The 20,879-nt window shown below is 37.8% G+C and overlaps 1 long non-coding RNA gene across 1 annotated transcript; it reads left to right on the top strand.

The window, feature by feature from the left end:
• The first annotated feature begins 483 nt into the window (after window positions 1–483).
• Window positions 484–17,148, top strand: LOC116665769. The gene is made up of 5 exons (XR_004322436.1): window positions 484–888; window positions 2,007–2,089; window positions 8,665–8,822; window positions 11,959–12,200; window positions 17,027–17,148. It is a non-coding gene; the product is annotated as an uncharacterized LOC116665769 (long non-coding RNA).
• Window positions 17,149–20,879: the final 3,731 nt, after the last annotated feature.

The raw sequence follows: 20,879 nt of genomic DNA, 5'->3' as shown, positions 1-20,879 counted from the left end.
GAAAGAGAGACTAAAGTGAGTTGATTTAGGATGGTGTACATCAGGTGTTGATAGGGAGAAGCCAGGAAACAACCCCCCAAAAATCTGAGGGTGGGAAACAGCAACCTGAAGGCTTGTCTGTTTACTGCTGAGTCTGAGAGAGAATTCTGAGTCAAGAGTACCTTGAGGGAATGCGGGTCAGAAGCCCATATCTGTGCAGAGGAGGGCCTGGTTCAGAAGCAGCATCAGCAGCCAGAAAAAGCAGGTCAGGGTGCCCTGTGGACCCAGGGAGCGAAGAGTTACACAAATGAGCAGTGGGTTATTGTGTGCAGACTCTCTGCCAAATGGAGACTGGAAATACTCTCCTTACAAACTGACAACAAGCCAGGAAGTTTCCTAAGAAACAGCACGGGATCGGTAACATTTAGCTTAGGCAGCATCACTTCTAAGCAAGGCAATAAAGATCAGCAACTCTGGTAACCATGTGTTCTATTTATTGCCTTTATTAAACATGTCACAACTCTTGGTGAGGATCAGTTTCTTTATCAGTTGTATGGTCTTGCCCTGGAAACAAGAAGAGGCTTCGGAGTTGAGACATGAGCTTAAGAATGTTGGTCTGTTTGCTCCTCCTAGTAACCACTCCTCCTATCCACCTTTCTCCAGGGGAACTCTCTACCTTTCCTTTCCCCCTCCCCACCTGACCCTGCACCCAGTTGACTGTCCGTATTAAATTCTCATTGGGAAAAATTGAGAAGGAGCCTCTTCCCAGGAATATCAGCCTCTTTTTAAATGGGACTCATGAAGCCTACCCTGTCCTGTTCTCCAGAGAGAATGAACAAGTGAAGACTTGGCACCAGCTGTGGAAACATGACCAACCCGTTGCTTCCAGCGACTTTGAGTTCCAAACCTGTGAGTCTTGGCTTTTTTACTGCCTTTCAGCTTCCTAAACCCATCCAGTTCAGCATTAGGTAATGGCCGTGATGACAGCTGACTCATCTGGGAATGCAGTTTTCCTGGAGGATTCCTCTGCTCAGGTAATCACACCTCAGGAGAAAAAAACTGGTTTATACAAGCTTATACTCCTGGATATTGAAGAATGTCAGCACAGGGTGGGGATTTCTCCTGGCGAGGAGGAGAAAAGGCATCAGACTTCTGGGACCAACATGTGAGACTTCAAGTGAACAGTCTAGGAAATGTGGGCCAGCAGGGTGCCACTGCTTAGAGCCAGAAGCTGAGTGGTATAAAATTGAATGAGAAACCCTCCTTTGCCTTTGATAGCTGGGGACCTTCAAACCAGGTTGCCCTCAAAGGTAAGTTTTGTGAGAGCAGGGACTTCTACTTTTTTATTCACAGTTGTACTCCTGATGGATGGATGGATGGATGGGGATTCACATTCTTTATTCCTCGGTTTTCTGATCTGTTAATGTAGCCTGGGATAACCAAGTCATAGGCTTGTTGGGAAGATTAAACAAGATGGAATATGTACATTACTTCACTGGGACCTGGACCCTAGCGAGCACGCAGTAAATGCTTGCTCCTGGTATCCTTTCTGCCTCTGTCTAGACATCTGGCTGAGGCCATGCTCTCTTTCCTCATCACTTTTTGACCAAAAGCTCTAGGAAAAGATTGGGTGATTTTCAGGCCCTGGGAATAGCACCTACAATAATACAGGTCACCAAGATAAGTTAAACCACATTCTCCAAAATCTTTTCCCCCCTTTTATCTCACTAGATCCTCACAATTATCCTAGTAAGACTTAGGAAAGCAAATGTTTTTCACATTTGACAGGAAGACAGGTTTAGAGAATCCAAGGGCCTTACAATCTGCTCAAGATCTCAGAACTGGTTAGTAGAACTAGATTCCAGGCTATGGGAAAAAAACCATACCGCATGTTTTTCTCCCCATGATACTCAAAAGGGTTAGAGGTCACAGGAAGAAAGAATTCCCTTTCTAGAACAAATTACGTTGAAGCTGTACACAAATTATTCCTATTCATTGATTTCATCTGTTTTATTTCATTGAGGTAGCTCTGTGATTCAAACGATGGCCACGTGGGATGAGCAAAATGAGAACAATATATGACAATGTATCCTCCTTGGAATGAAGAAAGGTAAGTCTCCATCATAGAATGCCAACAAGACTGCAATCAGCTTACTGATAGCTGATTTCTGCAGCCTCATTGCAGGGGAGGGGTGCTGAGTATCGTTAATTTGTCTGAAATATGTGTTTTCTTAAGTAGTATATTCTCATTAAAAAATTTCAATGAAGAAGCTTATCTTAAAAAAAAAAAATCAAAACCTCCCCTCCATATTCATCCTCAACCCTAATCTACAGAGTTAATTTCTTCTGATAGTTTTCTCTGCATGTAGTTAAGATACACACACATATACACATTTTGTGGGGTTTCCTTTTTTTTTAACATTTTTTATTGACTTATAATCATTTTACAATGTTGTGTCAAATTCCAGTGTTCAGCACAATTTTTCAGTCATACATGGACATATACACACTCATTGTCACATTTTTTTCTCTGTGAGCTACCATAACGTTTTATGTATATTTCCCTGTGCTATACAGTATAATCTTGTTTATCTATTCTACAATTTTGAAATCCCGGTCTATCCCTTCCCACCCTCCCCCCCACTGGCAACCACAAGTCTGTATTCTCTGTCTATGAGTCTGTTTCTGTCCTGTATTTACGCTTTGTTTTTGTTTGTTTGTTTGTTTTTTAAATTCCACATATGAGCGATCTCATATGGTATTTTTCTTTCTCTTTCTGGCTTACTTCATTTTGAATGACATTCTCCAGGAGCTTCCATGTTGCTGCAAATGGCATTATGTTGTCGGTTTTTATGGCTGAGTAGTATTCCATTGTATAAATATACCACCTCTTCTTTATCCAGTCACCTGTTGATGCACATTTAAGCTGTTTCCATGTCTTGGCTATTGTAAATAGTGCTGCTATGAACATTGGGGTGCAGGTGTCATCCTGAAGTAGGGTTCCTTCTGGATACAAGCCCAGGAGTGGGATTCCTGGGTCATACAGTAAGTCTATTCCTAGTCTTTTGAGGAATCTCCATACCGTTTTCCATAGTGGCTGCACCAAACTGCATTCCCACCAGCAGTGTAGGAGGGTTCCCCTTTCTCCACAGCCTCCCCAGCATTTGTCATTTGTGGATTTTTGAATGACGGCCATTCTGACTGCTGTGAGGTGATAACCTCATTGTAGTTTTGATTTGCATTTCTCTGATAATTAATGATATTGAGCATTTTTTCATGTGCCTTTTGATCATTTGTATGTCTTCCTTGGAGAACTGCTTGTTTAGGTCTTCTGCCCATTTTTGGATTGGGTTGTTTGTTTTTTTCTTATTGAGTCGTATGAGCTGCTTTTATATTCTGGAGATCAAGCCTTTGTCGGTTTCATTTGCAAAAAGTTTCTCCCATTCCGTAGGTTGTCTTCTTGTTTTACTTATGGTTTCCTTTGCTGTGCAGAAGCTTGTAAGTTTCATTAGGTCCCATTTGTTTATTCTTGCTTTTATTTCTACTAGGAGAAAATTTTTGAAATGATGTCAGATAACGTTTTGCCTATGTTTTCCTCTAGGAGGTTTATTGTATCTTGTCTTATGTTTAAGTCTTTGATCCATTTTGAGTTGATTTTTGTATATGGTGTAAGGGAGTGTTCTAGCTTCATTGTTTTACATGCTGCTGTCCAGTTTTCCCAACACCATTTGCTGAAGAGGTGGGGTTTTCTTAATCATAAATGGGATCATACTAAGCATACTCTTCTTCAACTTTCTTTCTACAACTCTGCGGTAATCATGGACATCCTTCCATAACAGCAGAGATCATCTTTATTCTTTTAAATAATTGCACAGTATTGTATAATAAGCCATACCATGGCATTCTCCTATTAATGGACAATTAGATAGCACTCGAGTTTTTCCTATAACCAAAATTAATTCTCCATGTATCTCTGTCCATTTGCATGAGAATTTCTTCAGAATAAGAAGGGCATTGACCAACATTCCTTGAGTCCTTTGCCTTCACATCACGTGGGTAAGAAAAGAGGGTATCTGAGCCATGGGTGTAAAGTCATTTCACTATTAAAAGAAAAGTAGAGAATTAAGGCTTAAAAAGGGCCAAAGCAGAGTTTTTGGTTTTTGTTTTTGTTTTACAACTAAGTGAGTGTACATTTGTGCCACTCCACATTACATCTGAGAAATTTTCCCTATGTCACCTTCTAAAAAGTCTGTTGAAATACTTGCTTGCAACTTATTACAGGCTGATGATCGGAGAAGATTGCCATTTGCTCTGATTTCTTCTTGTTTGGTTTGTACATATTTATGCTACACATAATCATGCAGAATTAAACAACAAGATAAATTTTAACCTATGAAATTAGCAAAGAATTTTATAGGTAGTAATTTTCAACCCTAGCAGAGATATGGTAAATGATCACCTTCATTTATTCATGGTGGGAGTCAAACTTCATAAAATACCTTTTTACTTATTATTTTTATTAATTTATTTTTAATTGAGCTGTAACTGATATATGACATTATATTTCAGTGATTCAATATTTTCATATATTTCAAAATGACCATCATAGGTGGAGGGTATAGCTCAGTGGTAGAGCACATGCTTCGCATACACAGAGTCCTGGGTTCAATCCCCAGTACCTCCTCTAAAAACAAATAAATGAATAAACCTAATTACCTCCCCCTTCAAAAAAAAAAAAAAAAACGACCACCATAATAAGTCTAGTTAACACCCATCACCATACATAGTTACAAAATTTTTATTCTTGTGATGAGAACTTTTAAGATCTCTCTTAGTAACTTTCAAATATGCAATACAGTATCATTAACTATAGCTATTTGATATGTGATTAGAACAGACATTCAGTTACCTAGCTTCAAAACCCAGATTCCCTTTAAGCTCCAAACATATTCATATTCTAAGGATAAGATATCAAAAGGCTGTATTTCTTTTATTTGAACCCCTTACCCTTTATCCCACTTAGCTACACAACTACCTGCTTCCAGAGAAGCCGAGTGGATGAAAAAACAAAAATGGCTAGAATCTAGGTGCTCCCAAGAGACTACTCAAAGCAGAGAAACTTTTAATATATCTTCTGACTTTAATGCCTTTTAATCAACTATACTGAGATACAATTCATGCAATAAAATACACCATTTCAAATGAACATTTTGATGAGTTTTGACAAGGGCACACAGTCATGTAACCACAACCACAGTCGAGGTGAAGAGCAGTTCTAATACCATAAAAATTCCCTCTTGCTCCCTTACAGTTGAGTCCTACCCATCCCCTGCCCTAGGCTGTTTTATGTTTTTTGGAACTTTGGGGGTTTTGTTTTGTTTTGTTTTGGGCTTTTTTGACATTTCAGATTTCCCTTATTTTGAATTTCACATAAATAGAATCACGCAGAATTAATCTTTTGAACCTGGCTTCTTTTGCTCAGTCAATGATTTTGGAGATTCATACATGCTGCTCTATCAGTAATTCACATCTTTGTATTGCTGAGTGGTTTTCCGCTATAGAGGTGCACCACACTGTATCCATTCGGTGTTTATGAATAATTGGGCTGCTTCCTATTTGAAGCTGTTATGAATAAAGCTGCATGAACATTTGTGTACAAGTCTTTGTATGGATATACTGTTTTCACTTCTCTTGGATAAATACCTAGGAATGATTCATATGATAAATGTAGAGTTCACTCGATTTTTAAAACTGCCAAAATGTTTTTCAAAGTGTTCGTATGTTTTACTTATCCACTGAGAGTTCCAGTTGCCCCACCTCCTTGCCAGGACTCAGTGTTGTCACTCTTTAATTTTGGACTTCAAAGAAGTATGTCCTGGTATCTCATTGTGATTTTAATTTGCATTTCCCTTACAACTAATGATGCTGAGCATCTTTTCATGTGTTTATTGACCATTAATATATCTTCTTTTGTGAAGTATCTGCAAATTCTTTGCCCAATTTTATCAGCTTGTTTGATTTCTTATTATTTAAATTGAGATGTCTTTGTATATTCTGTATACAATCTGTTATTAGATATAAGTATTGCAAATATTTTCTCTCAGCCTATGACTTGTCTTTTCATTTTGGGCAGAACATTTTAATTTGATAAAGTACAATTTATCAAAATTTTCTTTTATGGTTCATGTTCTTTCAGTTTAATCTAAGAAGAAATCTTTGCCTACCTCAACATTGTGAAGATTTTCTTTTTTGTTCTCTCCTAGAAATTTTATATATTTTAACTTTTACATTTAGGTCTGTGATCCATTTTGTATACAGTATGAAGTAAGAGTATGAATTCACCCATTTTGCATATAGATTACAATTGAAAATATTATCCTTTCCCTATTGAATCTTGGTGTATTGGTCAAAAATTGGTTGACTATAGATGTAAAACCCTTAAAATGTAAATGTAACCCAAAATTCTATGAGTTCTGTTCCATTGTCCTATATGTCTATCTTTGTGCAAATACTAAATACTCTCTTGATTTCTATAGCTTTATATTTTTGTAGCTTTATAACAAGTTTTAAAATAGGATAGTTTAAATCCTCAAATTTGTTTGTTTTTTTTCAAAGTTGATTTGGCTATTCAGAGTTCTTCGCATTTCCATTTAAAATTCAGAATCAGTTGGTCAATTACTACCAAAAAAAGATTCTGATGAGATTTTGATACGGATACCAAACCTGTAGATAAGTATGGGGAGAAATGCCATCTTAATATTATTGAATCTTCTAATCCATAAACATGGAATTCCTCTCCATTTATTTAAATCTTTTTCTTATCAACATTTTGTAATTCTCAGTGTTTAGTTCTTGTGCTTCTCTTGATGAGTTTATTCCTAATTATTTTATTCTTTCTGAGGCTTTTGTGAATGGCATTTTTTAAAGATTATTTTCAGATTGCCCTCTACTATAAAATACAATTACTTTTTGTTTAATGACTTTCTACCCTGTAATATTGCTGAGCTCATTTATTAGTTTTAGCAGTTGTGTGTGTGTGTGTGTGTGTGTGCGTGTGCATGTGTGTGTTTGTGTTTGAGGGGGCTGGGTTTCTCAGTATTTTCTATATATCGGACTATGTCCTCTGCAAATATGTAGACAGTTTTCCTTCTTCCTTTACAATCTGACTGCCTTTAATTAATGAATTAATATTATTTTATTTATTGCATTGACCAGTACATCTAGTAAAATGTTGACTAGAAGAGGATAGCTTTGTCTTGTTTCTGATCTCAGGGGGAAGGAGTCAGTCTTTCACCATTAAGTATACTGTTAGCTGTGAGGTTTTTTGTAGATGTCCTTATTTAAAACAACAAAAACAACAACAACAAAAACTCTTTATATTTTCTATTTCTCTCTTCATTATATTAATGTTCTCTCAAGTCCTTATACATATTTGTAATAGCTTCTTTAAAGTGCTTGCCTGCTAATTCCATTGTCTGTCACTTCTGGGTTTGTTTCTATTTATTTATTTTTTTTTCCTCTCTAAGGCTCATATTGTCCTGCTTTTTCACATGTCTAGTAATATTTGACCGGATGCTAGACATTATGAATTTTATATTCTTGATTACTAAATTTTGTTAACGTTCTTAGAAGAGTGTCAGACTGTTCTGACAGCCAGTTAAGCAAATTGAAGATAAGCTTAATCTGGCCGAGGTTAATGTTTCAGTTTTTTAAAGGGCAGGCTTAAAGGAGCCTTTACTCAGAGCTAGTTCAGCCCCCACTTCTAAGGCGTGACTCCTCTGTGGTCTCTGCAGAAGGCCTGGGTGTCCAAGGAAGATTTTATACTCTGGCTAATTGGAATTCCAGATAGGCTCTGGGATGTTCATCTTTCAGCTCCCTGGTAGTTCTTTGCCTAGTTTCATATAATTTTGCCCTACACGTGTACAATTTAGTATTGAGCAAAATACTCCCTGGGACCTCTATGCAATTTTCTGGAGCTATATCTCCATTCAGCTCCTTCCTCTGCAACACTCTGCCCTGTAAGTTCCAACCACCTCAACTTTCCCAACCTCCCATCTCAGTCTTCTCAATTCAGTGACACTGCAGTGTCTTATTTGAGTTTTCCCTCCGTGTACAATGGTCTAGAAATTACCTCCATGCAAAAATCTAGGGTAACCATAGGGCTCATCTCATTCATTTCCCTTCTGTCAGGGATCACAGTTCTGCAACATTTTGTCCAATGTTTGGAAACAATTGTTGCATAATCTGGTCTCAGTTACTCCATCGTTGCCATTGGTAGAAGTCCAATTTTTTTTCTAAATTTTGAAAATTTACTAACTTACCCAAAACTGAAACCTTAGTATAGGCCCATAACTCAGATGTCTCAATTGTCAAGATGAATAAGTTCTGAGACTCTACTGTGCAGCATGGTGACTATAGTTAATAATACTTGAAAACTGAAAATTGATGAGAGTAGAACTTAAGCATTCTCATCACCAAAATGAAAAAAGAGTTAACTATGTAAGGTGATAGATATGTTAATTATCTTGCTCTTGGAAAACATTCCATAATGTAGAGGTATATCAAATCATCATGTTCTAAATGTTGAATATATATAATTATATTTGTCAGTTATTCCTCAATAAAGTTTGACACATAAGTAAATAAAACTTGATAATTATCAAGATTTTGCCTTCCATTCTATAGTGTGCTGAATGGTGGCCCTCCAGAAGATATGCCCACATTCTAATCCCTGGAACCTGTGGCTGATACTGCCTTATCTGGTGAAAGAGTGAATATTACCGCGTATGGCAAAAGATGTGATCAAGAATATTGAGAGGAGGTGCTTATCCCGAATTACCCAGGTGGATTCTAAATGCAATTGCATGTATCCTTACAGGACAAAGATACAGGCAGTTTTGACACAGAAGTGGGGAGACAATATAACCAAGGGGGCAGAGATTGGAGTGCAACAGCCACAAGCCCAGGAAAACCTGGAGTCGACGGAAGCTGGAAGGGGCAAGGGATGCCTTCTCCTGTGGAGCCTCTGGAGGGAATACTGCTTTTCCCAACACCTTGATTTTGGATTTTCAGCCTCCAAAACTGAAGACTACATCTCTGTTATTTTAAGCCATCAAGTTTATGGTAATTTGTTATGGCAGCCACAGGAAACTAATGCACATTCCTTTTACTTTTTTTTTTTTTTTTTCTTCCCTTACTGAAGTATTTTAAAGCAAATCTCAGCCCAAATGTTATCATTTGACTTTTTCTTTTCTCCCCCCTCCCCCATTTCCTGTAAATAGGAGTGCACCTCTGGAGGCCTACTTAGAGTCAAGTTTGCATTATTGGCTAGAAACTTCCTACGTGGCGCTCCGGGCCTCATACTGCATCACATTAGCCAACACACAGTATCTGATTGTTCCTTAATGTATTTTTAATGAGGCCCAATTTTTCAAATAACTTACACAATCCCTGCTTAAAGACAATTTCCAAACTAATTTTAAACCCACATTTAAAATGTGTCTTCCAATCCAGGCGTAAAGAGTGTTGCAAATAATATTTGATCTGAAAATATTCTAATATTTTACTCTTCCCACTCACACTTAGCCAAGTTGTCCCCAGCCTCTCTTGCTTCTAACTCTAGATCAAATGCCTCTAAGCTTCTGTCTCTAGCTGTCACTAAATAAATACCCATGCCACAGTCCCCCAGAATGATCAAACAAAACAGGAATAAAATAGACAATTATCAAATAACCAGTTTTCCAAGAAGCCCACATTATGCAATTTTCCAGTGTGGATCTTCACTTCTCCTCAATTGCATTGTAAGGAAACCATATTTATTTTTTCTGTTCACTGTCTCTCTCATCAGCACTTCACTTTTTTCTTCAAAGTTCCCTGACCTCCCCCTGGAAACTCAACCATCCAAGAGTTTCTTTTTTCTCTGTCTTTTGCCCCAGAATGCTTCCCTGCAAACCACCAACCTAATAGAGGGCTACTGGGCTCCCAGTTTGTCCCCTGGTCCAATACCTAAGGAATGGGTATTATTATTTCAAAATAAGCGTCCTTTGTGTAACAAGGAAAGTGTTCTGGACTGAGTCAAAGGGCCCACATTCAACCCCTGGCTCTGGCTCTTTATGTCTGAAATCCTTTTAAGGGAAGTTAAAATGATGAAGGAATAGAGTCTCCCACCCTGAGAGATGAGCCTGTGTAGACATTTATCCAGCAAAGAATTATATTGACTCACATAGAAAGTTACTCAAATTTCAATTCATGTCTAATTTGTGTGATTAGGTCACCTTGATTTTGTGTTATTGTGCCTTTTACAGCTCTCTTAACTATTCTTTTTTTCTTTTTAATTGTAGTAAAATACTCATCATAAAATTTACCATTTTAACTGTTTTTTAAAAAGTGTATGGTTAAGTGGCATTAAGTACATTCACATTGTTGTGTTTCCATCACCACCAACCATCCAAAGAACTCTTTTGATACTGAAAAACTTAAACTCCATACACATTAAACAATAACACCACACTTTCCCTTTCCCCCAGCCCCTGGCAACCACCATCTTACTCTCTGTCTCTATGAATCTGACTACTCTAAGTACCTCATATAATTGGAATCATATACAGTACTTTCTTGTCTTTTTGCAACCAGCTTCACTAACCTCACTAACCTCAAGGTCTATCCCTGCTGTAGCATGTGTCCGAATTTCCTTCCTCTTAAAGTATGAATAATATTCCATTGTGCATATTTACAGCACATTTTATTTTACCAATGGACATGGGTTGCTTTTGCCTTTTGTCTATTGCAAAAAATTCTTCTATGAACATGGGTGTAACACTGGCTATTCTTCCTTTTAATAAAGAGATGGGGAGGCTCAGACCTGTTGTAGGCTCCTAAGCATCTAGCTAAAATTTAATAACATTTAAGAGCATTGTCTTGTTTTTACAGTTTTATTTTTATGGCAAGTATGCTAGTTTACAAGGACTGCCATAACAAAGGACCATGAGCTGGGTGACTTTAAAAAAATGTTATTACCTTATAGTTTGGGGGACTAGAAGTCCAAAATCAAGGTGTTGGCAGGGCCATGCTCCCTCTGGGACTCTGGATAGAAGCCTTCTTGCCTCTTCCTAGCTTCCTGTGGTGACCAGCTATCCTTGACGTTCCCTGGTTTGCAGCTGCCTTCATCATCATGTGGCCACCTTCGCATCGTCTTCCTTTTGTGCATCTCTGTGTGTGTCCAAATTCCCCCTTTTTATAAGGACATAAGTCAGACTGGATTAGGATCTGCTCTAATAACTCCATTTTAACTTGATTATCTCTATAATGACTCTATTTCCAAATAATGTCATATTTGGGGGTGATGGGAACTAGAATTTCAATATATCTTTATGTGGGGACTTAATTCAACCCCATAAAAGCAGAGAAAACTGGTTTTCCATTTGCATGGTTACAGAGCAGTAAAATCTAAATCCCTTAGCGACTAAATATATATACATTATTGACTCAAAATGAACAGGCTCTTCTTTAACAAGCAGAAATTGCATAAGATTCCTTTTCTCCTTGAATTTCCATTTTCTATTTAGCTCCCCCCACAAAATTATAACCTAATGCTGTGGTTCTCAACTGCAGGTGATTTTTGCCCCTCAAGGGACTTTTGGCAATATCTAGACACATTTTGCATTGTCATAACTTGGGGGGGGGGGTGGGTGTGCTACTGGTATATGGTTGATAGAGGTCAGCAAGGCTCCTAATTATTCTGAAGAACACAGGAAAGCTCTCCCCCAAACAATAACAGAGAATTAACTGTCCCATAATGTATTGTGGTTAAGAAACCCTGACCCCACGTAATATATTCTTAAGCCTGAAGGTTTTTATCTACCTACTGCAATAAAAATATGCTTTTAAGAATACAAATTCATATTTGCTATAGACTGAATATTTTTATCACCTCAAAATTCATATGTTGAAATCCTAACTTCCAGTGTGATGGTATTACAGGGGGAAGCCTTTGGAAAATGATTAGGTCATGAGAGTGGAGCCTCATGTTCTTATAAAAGAGACTTCAGAGGGATACCTCACCCCTTCCACCAGCTAAGGACACAGCAAGAAGATGGCCATATAGGAACCAAGAAGTGGGTCTTCCCCAGACTCCAAATCTGCCAGCACATTGATCTTGGACTTCCCAGCCTCCAGAACTGTGGGAAACAAAATCCTGCTGTTTGTAAGCCTTCTAGTCTAAGGTATTTTGATATAGCAGCCTGAATAGACTCAGGCAATTTTCATTACCCATGACCATAAAGTTCTAGGTGTTAAATTTTTTTCTCAATTAATTTATAATTATATCATTATATCAGTATACATTAAACAAAAAACTTTAATGTATTTAAAATCATGATGAATTTCAAACTTAAAAAGAAAAGCTGTGGGGGCGAGGGGTGGGAAGGGACAGATTGGGATTTCAAAATGTAGAATAGATAAACAAGATTATAATGTATAGCACAGGGAAATATATATAAGATCTTATGGTAGCTCACAGAGAAAAAAAACTTGAAAATGAACATATACATGTTCATGTATAACTAAAAAATTGTGCTCTTCACTGGAATTTGACACAACATTGTAAAATGATTATAACTCAATAAAAAATGTTTAAAAAAAAAAAGAAAGAAAAGCTGCACTGAAAACACACATCTTAATAAGATGAATATAGCCGATAATTTTTTAAGTTAACTGATGCATTCATGGATGAAAATTACTTACCAGTTGAATGAGACAGATTTAGCTTCAACTCCATTTCTATTTTTCATTTTTATAGATGTCAGCTCTGAAAAACCTTGTTGATGTAAATGGTTGAGAATGGGAGCTACATTAGAGCAACATCAATCTTTGGATTCATTTGAGTTCTATCCCCAAATCCACAGAGTGATCTTTCCTCGTATATTATCTTACTGATCAATAGGGCCTTTCTTCAATCTGACAAAATCAAAAATTGAGAAACTCCTGCTTTGCAAAAGGACTTGTTACCCAGTCAGCACCTAAGCTGATCTTTCAAACTGTCTGTTTGGACCTGAGATTTTTATCCTCCGGGGTGAGGCCACACAGTAAGAACAGGATGGGGGGGTGGGGGGGAGGAAGGAGCACATGCTCAGGCAGAGCTGCCAGAAAGAGGACCAGTGGAAACTGATCTGAAAATCAATTGCCTTAAAACTATCCTTGCCTGGTTCCTTTTGTAAAGTCTTCATTCCCCACTTTGAAGATCACCATTATAAATTTTTTTTTTATGAAATGCTGATGTAAAACACAAACAAAAAATAAGTTGATTTAAGAATCTATCTTAATCAAGAAATAAAGCAGCAGTACATGTGGCACAAGTGTTGATGGTGGGGAAATGACTGAAGCATTGGGAATCCTTACATGGCTGATAAAGCACTAGCTTTGACACCAAACACACACAGATTTGATTTTTAGGGACCTTGCTTGCACAAGTCACTTTACCACTCTGAGCCTCAGTTTCTTCATCTGTCAAATGGCAATAATACTTGTTTCACAGTGTATTTCTAAGAGTTATATAAAATAATTGATAGACAATTGCTTCTGCAGACTAGAAAAGAAAGTTATAAAGCCTTGATGAAAGTGACAGAAGGGTGTGTCCTCCCATCCCCACCCTCAGCATTAACTGAATGAATGGCAGACATCTCAGCAGAGGAATATCTTCCCTTGGGCCTAAGTCCTGGGCTGAATAATACAGATTCAAGAGTTTGATTCTGTCAAAATCCTATAAGTAGGCATTACACAGGACTAAACGATTTTAATCACCCCCATTTATCTAGTATCATCTCTTCCTGGCTCAATTTACGCCAACAAAACTGAAGAGAGGCACACTGCTCTTCACACCATCGCGTGTCTATGCAATGGAATATTACTCAACGATAAAAAGAATGAACTGTTGGCATTGCTATAGCAGGGATGCATCTCAAATAACAATTCCCAACTAAATAAGTCAGATGAGACAAGAATACATACTAAATGTTTCCATTATATCAAGTATTACAATGGGTAAACTAATCTATAGTGTTAGAAAGTAAATTAGTAGTAGTGTATGGACAGGCTGTAAGAGGCATAGGAGAGATGGATTACAAAGAGGTCCAGGTTAACTTTTAGATATGATGGAAATGTTCATCATCTGTATGTACAGTTGTGGAGACATGTCAACGCTTACCAAATTATACACTTTAAATAAGTGTATCTTACTGTCTGTCAGTTATACCTCAATAAAGCTATGTTTAAAAAAGAAAAAAAGTTAAAAAAAAAAGTTTGATTCTGGTATTAGAAAAATTAATTGATCCAACAGTTAAATCTATAGCATCTTTTTTTTTTTTTTTTGGTAGGAGGGATGGTAATTAGGTTGGTTGGTTTGTTTGTTTATTCATTCATTTTAATGGAGGTGTTGGCGACTGAACAAGGATCTCGTACATGCTAGGCACACACTCTATCACTGAGCCAAACCCTCTCCCTAAATCTATAGCATCTTATTAGCATTTATTTATTCCCTTGCTAAACATAACAATCGTGTCCTAAACCATAAAGCTGCAGCCAGTACTAAGGTTGCTCCCTGCCCTAGAATGCTGGGAAACCGCAGGGGAGAACTACCTCATGAGTAAGTCCGTGCCTGGGAAGCTCACTCCTCTGTCTGCCTCACTATGTATCCGCTTTTGGATGACTACTGCTCTGTTCCATGCCAAGTGTCTTAGCTCATAATCGCCACACACATTTGAGGTTATTATTTGATGTTTCTGGTATTATTAAACACGTAATATACAAACTTGCTCCTCATGGACTGAAGGCCAAGAGAAAAATGTCTCCAATGACAAATAGTCTTGGAGTTCAAAAGCTTTGTGCAAATTAAAAGAGCAGAATGGCTGAACGAGTCAACATAAAAATGAATGATTGTACTCATCAGGTTCTAGAAAAATCAGCAGAGAGCTACCAAACAGGATATAATTAAGGATTTTTAGAGCATCTAAATCAAGGATATATGGAGACCATAAAACATTTGGATGGTTTGTGTACTTCTTTCTTTTGTTACAGTGTTCTCATATAAAAAATGGGATTTTTAAAAAATATTATGCTATGAGGCAACAGATAGCAACAGATCTGATATTTTATCCCATATAAAATTTTACCCCCCTAACAGTATTGCAGCTATGAAGCTATGTGATAAAATAACCCTAAAATGCTGTTTTTAAGAATTTGTTTTTATGTCACATTTTATAACAAAATATAAAATGGAAACATTTTACTTAATCTCATTATGCTTTCTTTGCTCCTTGTAAAATCTGATGATTTAATTTCCCACTCTTATTATTCTTCCTGTTATAAAGATTTTAAAATGCAATAAATTAAATTTATATCATTTCTTACAGTATTCAGCTGTTCAGGAGACATCGTTTTGCTGTCTCTTTTAATCCAAGCACACATTGTCTGCGTTGAGTACTTGTGGCTATTCAGTCAAAATATGTTCTAATTTTAAAAGTGTTCTGAGATCAAATAAGCTTTGTAAAGATTAAACATTTAAAACCTGCTAGTGTTCAAAAGAATCGGTTAGCTATGCAATGACAGAAAAATAACCATGATCTATTGTCTACTGAAAAATTACAAAATAACATCAGTAATAATTTTGTTGTTTAAAGGCTTTTTATATGTATACCAAAAAGTCAGCAAATATCCTCCAAATTGTTAGCAATGATGACCTGGGGAATTTTATTTTTAATAACAATCAACTGGGAATGTAGTTTTAGCAGCAGCAAAAACTTAAGTCAATTTTGATCGTTACTTTCAACAGTGGAGTCTCCACCCCATCAATGTATTTGAAATTTGCCTGGTTTAGTCATGAAGGGATTGGAAAGCACCTCCTCCAAACTCCCTGAATCCGGGAGCTGCCCTCCACCACCTCCCAGAGCCCCGCCCCGGGTCTAAGTGTCAAGACACGCGAGGTGCATTCAGTTAGCACTTCCCGAGCGGCTGCTGTGCGCTGAAACTGAAGGGCTGTGCAGGGCCGCGGAGCCAGCCACTCAGAGGAGAATCGCAGCCTCAGCTGACTCAGGATGAGCTTTCTGTGTTCTGATTTGCTTATTTCCCTGCCTTAGACTCGGTCTCTCTGTCACACTGTTTCTGCTCTGTAAAATAGTTCTGTTCCCCAGTTCCGTTCTACAGACTCTTTATCTCTTGGTCAAGTTATCTCCCAAGCTTGTCTGATCACAAGAATCAGCAGAGATGTTTGCTAAAAATTAGGTTCCAAACCTCTACCCAGACCTGCTCACTCAGAACCTCTGAGGTACTTTTAAAGTCACCTGGTGAATCTTAGGATCAGGTAAATTTGAAAAACATTGCCTTAGTTAAGTGAGTATCTAACAGAGTCGTAAAGTTTTATAACCAGATGCATCCTAGAGATATTATAGGCCAGTGGCTCTAAACTCTAGCATTCATCAGAATCACCTGGAGCATTTGCTAAACTACAATTGTGGGGCTCACACTCACTTTCTGAGGCAGTAAATTTGGGGTGGGATTGAAGAATTTGCCTTTCTAACAAGTTCTCATATGATGCCACTGCTGGTCTGAGGATGACACTTTGAGAACCACTGCTCTAGTCCAGTTGCTTTCAACTTTCTTTTAAGCACAAGTCACAATAGGAGATACATTTTACATCAAAATGCAGGATTCACGCATGTATTCATCTGAAAAGTTTCATAGAACAATACTTAATTCTTACTAAGAGCAATGCACTCTGATATTTTATACTTTATTTCACTTCTTTAAAATTCCCTAAATGGGTTGCACAACCCAACAACAGGTTGCAACCAGCAATTTGAAAAAACTCTGAAAGTCGCCTAATCTTGGAAAGGTATTTATCTGTAATCTCCACACTTTTTTAAGCATATGCCATTAAGAGTGAAACATTTTTGAGCATGCACTCCCAAATTTTGTACAATTATAAATTATATACTTGTACGCTGTTGATCCATATATCAAATATTAGTAAAGCTTCATATCGTTTCTTACATTCCAGGTGGAAAAAATGTAAATAAAGGTTCTAACATTTCTACCAGCTCCCTCATGGATCATCTTTGCACATGCTCCACCTTTGAGACAGACACCAGAGACATTGAAGGAGAAGCCCCAGGTCACACAGCTGACCTCCGGTGAGGCAATTTTGGTTTTGTTTAAAAGCTCTTAAAGTAAGTAGATACTTATTAAATTACAAAATTAAATTTTTTGCTCCATTTTTTAAATCCCCAAGTGATACAGAAAAAAATGTGAATACTGTTACATTTTTGTCAAAAGTCTACCGATATTCCTATGATGTAATTTCACAGAAGCCTCAGAATGGTGGTGATTCACGGTACCTACGAGATGGGCTTTTCTCGAACAGTGAAACCGGTTCCAACACCCCCATTACTTTCTGATTACAGTGACAACCCTGCCAGACGGTCTGCACAGCGAGACCTCGTGGGGAAGTTCTGCCCCTAATTTTATTGTGTCCAGTTCCTGGTAAATAAAGAGAAGTAAGCTGCAGACACAGGACCATTTCCCCCTCTTTGTGGTGAGCGATAGTGACTGAAATTTTGGATCCCTCAAGAGGCAGGAAATAGGGTCTGCTGTTCCCCAGAGGGAAGTTTTGTCTCTGTTCCCATCACAGAACATCTTCACAAGGTTCTGATTAGACAGTATGCGTGTGACCCTCTTTGGCTCACTCACTCTCTCTCTCTCTCTTTCTCTCTCTCTCTCTCTCTCTCTCTCTCTCTCTCTCTCTCTCTCTCACACACACACACACACACACACACACACACACACGTAGACAATAGGTTTGATTGGCAGCAAGTTTCAGAACAATTATATGGCCACTAGAATGATTATAACTTCCAAATAATATGAAATGAGAAAGCTCTAACTTAAAAAAAAAAAAAAAAAGACATAAGCCTACCTGACTGCTTCTGCAAGTTAAATACCTCGACCCCAAAGACAGCACTTCTAAAATTACAAAGAGGGAACTTAAAAATGCAAGTGATTTCCTTACTTGGGATGGGAAAATCTTTCAAGTTGGATGGAAAAAGAAATATTCATTTTAAAATTAAACTTCAAAGTTTGCAAATAAAAGCAGACCCAGTTCCTAGTTCAGAAAGGGGGATGCCTGGGGGCTTATCAGCCTTTGAAAGAGCTCTGTGGGGTTGCTGACCCGGATACCCTTGGTGCACAGGGAGGAGAAGAAGGAGCAAAACGGTGCTGGCCCCGAGACAGACAATCAGACTTGGCTCCCTCTCCATGCTTCTAGCTCACACTCCAGCCCAACCTTCAACCGCGGCTGTTTCACTCTGTGTAGGCCTGTCTGTGTCTGCTTTCTTTTCTTCCTCTTTTTTTGTTTTTTGTTTTTTTTTTTTGCTGCTGTTTTTCTCTATTTCATCTCACTCACCCTCTCACTGGCCATCAGGTAGCACAAAACTGTATTTATTTTTGTTAAACTCATTTAAAACATACAGGTTTCCCAACTGTAATTGTAAAAGCCATTGGTTTGAATGTACTAGGTTCTCTTGGAAAAATCGTGTTTCTTTTAAATTTGCATGTGGCCTCTGATCTGTAGTTTTATTCCTTAGGAGGTCAGTGGCTCACTCACAAGAGGGGAAAAAAAAAATCCTTGCCCCTGAGTTAGCTTAAGGAATCGCTCAAATTCGGTCTAAAGCCAACACAGGGAATGCCTTCATTAGCTTTGTGTTGTCTCCACCTGGTGGTTGAAAATCAGAACACAAGCCCTTAATAGAACTGGAAAAAATTACTCATTTCGGTTCCTCCCTGCAAATACAGAATCCACAAATAATGAGAATTGACTGTGTTTCTTTAATGTCAGTCTCCCTGCTGAACTGTAAGCTGCATGAGGGCAGGAACTGTGGCTTGTTCACTGCTATTTCCTCAGGGCATAGGCTTTATCTATAGTAAATAATAAATAAATAAAAACCAGTACATAAAATGAATAAAAACCAAGATGTGAAAAGCACTTTATGTAGTTTCATTTCCATTGCCTTTACTTGTCCTCCTATTGTTCTTGTTCTTTTAATACACTATAATTATACTTTTCATATATTCTTCTTTATTCATATTTTAATATTAAAGAGAAATCTAAATGAATCCTACAACCAGATGGCATCCTGTGTTCACCATCATCCAGGAGGCATCTATGACACGGTTGCCATCACCTGTGCCTTCATGTACTTTGTTGTGGCTGTCCATATTCTCTTTTGTTGAGTTGTGTGCATGATCCTGTTGGATGTGTTCAGCTTTATTGCCCTTTAAAATATCTTCAAAAATGTTTACACTCTGATTCAATATTGAAACAAAAAGACACCATTTACAAAGAAAGCCTTAGTAGCAAAGGTGTGGTAGTTAAGTTTGATATTTGTAAAGCAAATATATGTTGAAGGAATTACTGCAACTCTATGCTTTTTTTGCAAAGCGGCAAGCAAGTACTTTATGAGACCTAAGACAAGAAGTCAGGAGTAGGTGACGAGGAGCTGCACTTAGTTAAGGAAATATATGTGCAAAAGATTGCCTGTCACCTTGCTACTCAGCGAGTGGTGTGCAACCAGCAGCAGCTTCTGGGAGCTTATTAGAACTGTAGAATTTTAGCCTGATCCCAGACCTTCTGAATCAGAATCTACGGTTTAACAAGACTCCCAGGTGATTCATGTGCCCAGTCAAGTTTGAGCAGCACTGCCATTACGTGCCAAGAACATGCACCTGAGTGCATCTGGAGAGCTTGCCAAATCCTTCAAAACAGATGAAACAATTATCAGACATGAGAGATTAATGTGACCAATTATTGTGTAAGGACTTCAGCTGAGACCCTGTGTCATAGTTTAAGTGGCAGCATTCTTTTTTCTTCTTAGTGATACATAATATATTGGCTCTTCCTACAATTAGTGGCATCTTAGACTTGATACAGCAGTATCGGTTCAAGACCTTTCTTTGGCTCTAACTTATCATAGTCACGTGTATGGAGACCCAAGAGGGGAGAATTTGTCACAATTTACAGTCATTCAAGCAGCAAGCTCTCAAATCAATAATGGTTTTCAGTTTCAGCTCTTGGGAAAGCCCAGACTAAAGCGTCAGTGAAGCAGAGAGAGAGGGACAAAGGGCTCTTCTTTGGGGAGAAGGAAAGTAATAAGCCACGTCTTCACAGGTGATCGAAGTGCATGAAAAAAATCCTACACTGTCCGCGGACTGATTGGGGATTCGAAAGGAAGGGAGACAGACGAGAAATAACATGCAAGAATACTCTTCATTTTGAGAGGTAAATTGCCTTTACATCTTTCTGTTAAAAATGCTTGATATTCTTCATTCTTCAGCATACTGGTCCACAATAGGGACAGTAAGTAAAAATGAATAGAATCGGGGAGAAATGCAACAATTTGTTCAATATTCACAACATTGATTGTTTTTCTTAAGCATCTCTAGGGTTTCTTTTTGTTTATTGAAGTATAGTCGATTCACAATGTTGTATGAATTTCTGGCGTGCAGCTTAGTGATTCAATTACACATATACATATTCCTTTTCATTTCTTTTTCATTATAAGCTATTACAAGGTATTGAATACAGTTCCCTGTGCTATACAGTAGGACCTTGTTGTTGCATCTCTGAGTTTTTATAGGCTCATACATAAGTAAATGCCAAATGTATGCCAATATACTCATTTCAAGCCATTAGATATGTTACCTGATATTACAGAGGCTAACTTAAACCCATGGGCTCTGGAACTACCAGGGTTCAGAGCCCAGCACCAGCACTTTCTCACAGAGTGACTTGGGGAAAGATAATTAACTTCTGGGACCCAGTTTCCCCATTTGAAAATAGGAAAAACAAAAGCTGCTAT

This window comes from Camelus ferus, chromosome 1, assembly GCF_009834535.1.
Source record: "Camelus ferus isolate YT-003-E chromosome 1, BCGSAC_Cfer_1.0, whole genome shotgun sequence".
In the NCBI taxonomy this organism is placed as follows: domain Eukaryota; kingdom Metazoa; phylum Chordata; class Mammalia; order Artiodactyla; family Camelidae; genus Camelus; species Camelus ferus.
Note: the sequence above shows the minus strand (reverse complement) of the source record. Positions and strands in the feature narration are given on the sequence as shown.